At 34.9% G+C, this 5,841-nt stretch overlaps 1 long non-coding RNA gene across 1 annotated transcript; it reads right to left on the minus strand.

Moving 5' to 3' along the window:
• Positions 1-499: 499 nt before the first annotated feature.
• On the minus strand, positions 500-5,432 carry LOC121043620 (uncharacterized). Its single transcript, XR_005796942.1, has 2 exons — positions 3,806-5,432; positions 500-2,308 (listed from the first exon to the last, which is right to left on the minus strand). It is a non-coding gene; the product is annotated as an uncharacterized LOC121043620 (long non-coding RNA).
• Between the last annotated feature and the right edge of the window lie 409 nt (positions 5,433-5,841).

Genomic DNA, 5,841 nt, shown 5'->3' on the forward strand with positions numbered 1-5,841 from the left:
AAAAGACCCATTAAATTATCTCTGCTTCAGAATTGTTCACCAAAGAAAAGTCTCAATTTCTTCTCAATTTTGAAGAGTTCTCAGTGAAGCCAGTTTAGAATGATCTAAAAAATATAGCTATTTAATATATATAAAACATATACCAGAAATATTTCACAAAACAAAGAAAAAATGAAATAATTTCAGTTTTTGTGTCCATTTGGAAAATTGATGGCAAAGTAATTATCACAGAATTGCTAAAGGAACATTCATAAGCTTGACCTTTATAGCATTGACCCAAAGTTGCCAGGTACTGTAAAGCTTTGAAAAAATTGGCCCTTTGCTACTGCCAAGACTGAAAGCAAAATTGGCCCTCTTTCCTTAATTCACATCTGGGTTCAGTTTGTTCTCAGTTAGAAGAGCTTAACCCATCTTGCTGACTTGGTCTCAGTTCAGATGGGAAAGCAACAACGCTATATGAAAGGCGCAGAAGTAGGTGAATATCCACTTAAGTCCTCCCTTGGGGGAAAAAGGTATTTTATTATCTTTGGATAGTCCTTATATAATTGCCTAGTATTAGAGAATCAGACAGTTTGTTGTTAAATGGTGTCTGTTGGACTTAGATGGTCCATTTTTGAAGTATGCAGTTTACTGGTCAGAAGTCTTCAAAAACAACGTACATTATTACAAAGGCTTGAAACTGGGGTAGGACTAAGCTGAAGAGAATTAACTCCATTTCCAATGCATGAGATAAGATACAGAAAGAATTCCATAATTCAAGTTTAATATGATAAACACAGTGGATATAAAAGTTACTATTTAACATAGATAAAGAATAGGAAATAGCAACAAGATTAAGAAAAATGTAAAGGGGCCATGCTTTACAATGAATTGGGGTTTTTTTTGATAGTTTTTCTCATGAATGTGGCAATTACTTTGAGAATATGAAATTATGTGGGTATGTCAACCTTAAGTTTGGAAAGATTTATTGAAGACAGGAGGTATCATAAGACACATTGTAAGTTCACTGACTAGATGAAAAAAAGCTGAATGGGTCTCCATTTATTAAAAAACAGTAATGATAGTAAGAAGATAGTACTGCATCCATATCCATTGCCTATTTTTATCCTCCCAATGACCTAGCTGGCACCTACTCCCTTTTTCAGATGTCAGCCCAATTATCACTTCCTTGAGGAGACCTTCAAACACTTTGATTAGATAAAATACCCTTCTCCTATACCCCTCCAGTTCCATGATAAGCTTTCAAAGCCTCTCTCCTCACATAAGTTAGAAACATTGAGATTTTATATTTATTTTTGTATTTCTTTGATAAATATTTATTTTCCCGCTAAAATGTAAGCTCCTCAAAAACAGATTGTGGCTAGCTTTACTCTCCATTGAGTCACCAATATCTAATACAGTGCCTGGCATACAGGCATTCCTCAGTGCCTGCTTGTTTCTTTATTGAATTATGAATAAATGACCAGGTAAGGCAACCATGAAATCAATGCCATATTACAAAGTAGTTAGTAGACTCAGAAAATCCAGTTAGTTAACTCAAGATAACATGGTTATTTAGTAACAGAGCTAGGTGGGACTTAAAATCTCATCCGACTTTCTTCTCCCAATGTGTCTTATCAGAAAAAAAAAAAACATAAACCAAAACATAAATGGTTCAAATCAATACAACAAACTGTGTAAACTAACTAACCAAATTTTTTTCCCAACCAGTGTAGTAAAATAAGTTCTCTCCTACTCTCATGACCATCAGCAATATTCTGGTGAATGATTATTTGCAAAACAGGGTTAAAAATAATTCAACAAAATGATTATCATCAGAAAATCACATACATATTTTTTAACGGAGAGGAGAAAAGAATTGTATTTTATAGAGAAAGTCTGAATCTGCTTAACCTAGGTATAAAAGAAGATACTTCCTAAAAATGGGCAGATCAATTAAGCAAGAATGAGGGTTTTTATTTTCTTTGATATTCTCTAACAATTACACACATTTAGTTTTCATCACTTATAGTTAGAGCATCTAACAGAGGAGAAAATCATTACCGAGAAAGGAGAATAAAATTGCATGAAGCCTGTGTCAGGAATTATATTAGTTTGTTTTAACTGTTGTAACAAATAATATAGACTGGGTGACTTAAACAGAAATTTATTTATTCACAGTTCTGAAGGACAGAAGTCCAAGATTAAGGTGTCAGCAGAATTTGTTTCTTCTTAACCTTTTTGCTTGGCTTGCAGATGGTCATCTTCTCCCTGTGTCTTCACAATTTTTTTGTTTTTGTTTTTGTTTTTGTTTTTCCTCTGAGTGTATCTGTGTCAAAGACAGAGAGAACCTTGAAAGTAGCAAAACTGACTCATGCGTTAGGGAGTCTCAATGAGATTAACAGCTGACACTCATTGAAGATATGAAGGCCAGAAGGCAATGGGATGACACATTCAAACTACTAAAGTAAAAAAAAAAATTAAATGAATTAGAAGGAAATTCTATGAGCAACTGTATGCCAAGAAAATTAGATAACCTAGATGAAATTGACAAATTCCTAGAAATTCACAAGCTACCAAAAATCCCCACCATAGCCTTTAAGCCCTTTATGTTCTTATCCTACCTAACAGCCTCATCTATCATTATTCCCCTTTAATTTACTGTATCTGAGTTTCTCTGGCTCTCATTCAGTTCCTGGCATCAGGGAGTATACAGTGTTCTATAATTTTGACTTGTTGATTGTTCCCTTTTATCTTTTAAGGACCCACTTAAATGCTATTTCCACAAAGACACTTTCTTGAGCCCCTTATAAGTAACTACTCATTACAATAATACTAACTGCTTTACCAAAGAAAATTTCTTTTGTAATCTAGTTTCCAATCAGTTCCATGTTCCAGTAACCATGTCCAAAGTTCTTTCTTAGACAAAATTCTCAAGGCTGATTTAGGCTTTTGCTTCCAGGTTCCCAGAACAATCTGTTTCAAATTAATAGCAGATACCTCGAGACCAGTTGAAATCAAAGACTTGGGTAGGAAGGTCACATACCTTTAATCTGATCTTTACTCCAAGGTTATGTGTAAATTAGCCACTGTCATTCAAAACCTCTTTAGATCTCATTTGTTATGGTTTAGGGTCTTGAAGTAGGATTTTTTTGAGGACCTAAAATTTGAGATTTTCCATATTCCTTTATTGTATGAAAACTATCCAGTTATTTCTGGATTTATATTTATTTTTCTAGTAATTTGAGTGAAAAATGGAAGTGAGAGCCAATTCACATGATCATTCTGAATCTTTCTAACTACATACCCTAGAACAGAGTTTCTCAACTTCAACATCATTGACATTTTACAAAAGATAATTATTGTATTTCACTGATTTATCCTATACATTACTAGAAATTTAGCAGCATCCCCTGGCCTCTACCCATTACATGTCTGTAACACCATCCTCATCCCCAGTTGTGACAAACACAAATGTCTCTAGGCATTGCCAAATGTCACCTGGGGTACAAAATCACCCCAAGTTGAGAACTGAAACTACAGGCTCATTAGGTCCATCTTCTGCCTTCAGGTTATCACAAGCAATACCTTTACCAAACATTTGTTCAAATTTATAGCATAGGCCTCCATTTTTCCAATCTTAAACTTTTCTAGCTTCCTAACACATTACTGAGAAGTCAATGTCACCTATTTTAAATATTTGTCATAGATAGTATTGCATTTCAATTTCAGAATTTCTTTCCATATTAGGTATAGTAATTATAGCTTCAGAATAAACAAATACCAACATTACTGTGGCTAAACCCAATATAAATTCACTTCTTACACATAACAGTCCAATTCTGGCATTTGGTGGGTGGCCTTCAATGCAGGGTTTCAGAAATCCAAGCTGCTTTCAATGTGTGGTTCTGCTGTTCTCAACACATAGCTTCAAGAATCACCATGCTCATGTGTTTCCAGCCATAAGCAAACAGATTATGGAGCATTTATAAATGGGATTGTATGGGTTAGACTGAGATACAAAGAAATAAGTTTTATTGTCATCTCTAAGTGTCTGTTACTTTTACTCATTCTTGTGTTATCCTGTAACATCCTGTCATTGAGCCCCGTACTTTTTCTTCATGCTATTTATTACATCTATAATAAGGTAATTATTTGAGCAATATAAAACTATTGGTTTATTATCCATCTTACCTCACAGGCAGTATGCTCCATAAAGACCAGAACTACATCCACTTTGTTCAGTGTTTGTTTGGTCCCCAAAACCTAGAAGAATTTTTGGCATTTAATACTTTCTTAATAAATATTTGTTAAATAGATAAAGGAATGAATAAATGGATGAATGAATAAATGATATATATGACCCTTGATTTGGATATGGCCTAGTAAATCTTTATAAGACATTATTCTTTGCAAGACACAGATCCAGGTATTGGTCAACAAGAGAGAATGACTGGCTGACTTAGCAAAACAGAAGAATATTCTAATGATGGAGGGTGAGGCTGGGATGCAAGCAAGCAAAAATTAGAATTCAATGCAGTAGCCTAGAGCTTTCTTCCTGAATTCATTATCTCATGCTTACCCTGTTTAATTAGAGTACTAGCTGGTTCTGCTCTTCTTACTATGGTGAGGAGAAAAGGGGTTATGCAGTCTTCAGAGCCCAGCTTTTACTAATTGTATCGGTTCCTGAGGCACCTTCTGCCTACCTATGACAGTTGATGTTGTGTGTTAACTTGGCTTGGCCACACTACCTAGATATGTGATCAAACATGATTCTGGATAGTTCCATGACAGTGTTTTTGGATGAAATTAACATTTAAACTGGTAGACTTTATGGTGGGCAGAATGTTGCCCATAATGTGGGTGGGATTCATCCAGTCAGGTGAAGACCTAAATAAAACCAAAGACTGACTACTCCCAACAAAGAGGGAATTCTGCAGCAGACACCCTTTGGACTTGAACTCTTTGGCTTTTCTTTGGGTCTCCAGCCTGCCAGACCAGCCTGCATATTTTGGACTGACCAGCCTCCATAATCATGTGAGCCAATTACTTAAGGTAAATCTCCCTCTAGATATAGATATGGATATGGATATGGATATGGATATAGATATGGATATGGATATGGATATGGCTACGGATACAGATATGGATATGGATATATAGATGAGATATACAGATATAGAATAGATATAGGTATATGTTGTGTTTTTCTGGAGAGCCCTAATACACTACTAATATACATACACTGATTCCAGACTTCACTCTAAGTAACAGCATTGCCCTTATACTTCACATGAATACCCACTTTCAAAGAGTTTGCATGGAGTTGTAATGTCTGAAGTGAAAAGAGATCTTTAAATCTTAGTAATCAGGTTCCACTTACCTATACCCAAGTGAAATAAATAAATATATCATTTTCATCTCTTTATCTCTTGTATATTAAAAGTTTTTTAAAAAAAAATAAAAGTTTTTAAGTGTGTTAAAGAAATGAATGAGTAAGTTAATAGCTGAATATTTATCTGCTAAAAATGTAAGAATTCATCACAAACCATTCCTCTCACTGGCTCAAAGCAAGGGAAATCCTGGTGTAACCCCCAAACTACCACCTTTGTCTACTTTTCCACATTTCTGATTACTTTCAGTACACTGGGGTTGTAGAGGAGACTTCCAATGTGTCTTCTTAGGGAAAAACTCAGCCACTCAAAGACATAGGGACTGTGCTTTTTTTTTTTTCTCCTGTAATAACACTGTGGAGAGCCAAATGGTAAATAACACATGGTGTTTTCCAGCATGGACTGACCTGAGTTTAATTTCTAGCTCTGCCACTTATTAGTAATGTGACCATTCAAGCATTAACTTTCT

The sequence above is a fragment of the Herpailurus yagouaroundi genome, unplaced genomic scaffold (genome assembly GCF_014898765.1).
Source record: "Herpailurus yagouaroundi ecotype Mexico unplaced genomic scaffold, PumYag 187, whole genome shotgun sequence".
Classification (NCBI taxonomy): domain Eukaryota; kingdom Metazoa; phylum Chordata; class Mammalia; order Carnivora; family Felidae; genus Herpailurus; species Herpailurus yagouaroundi.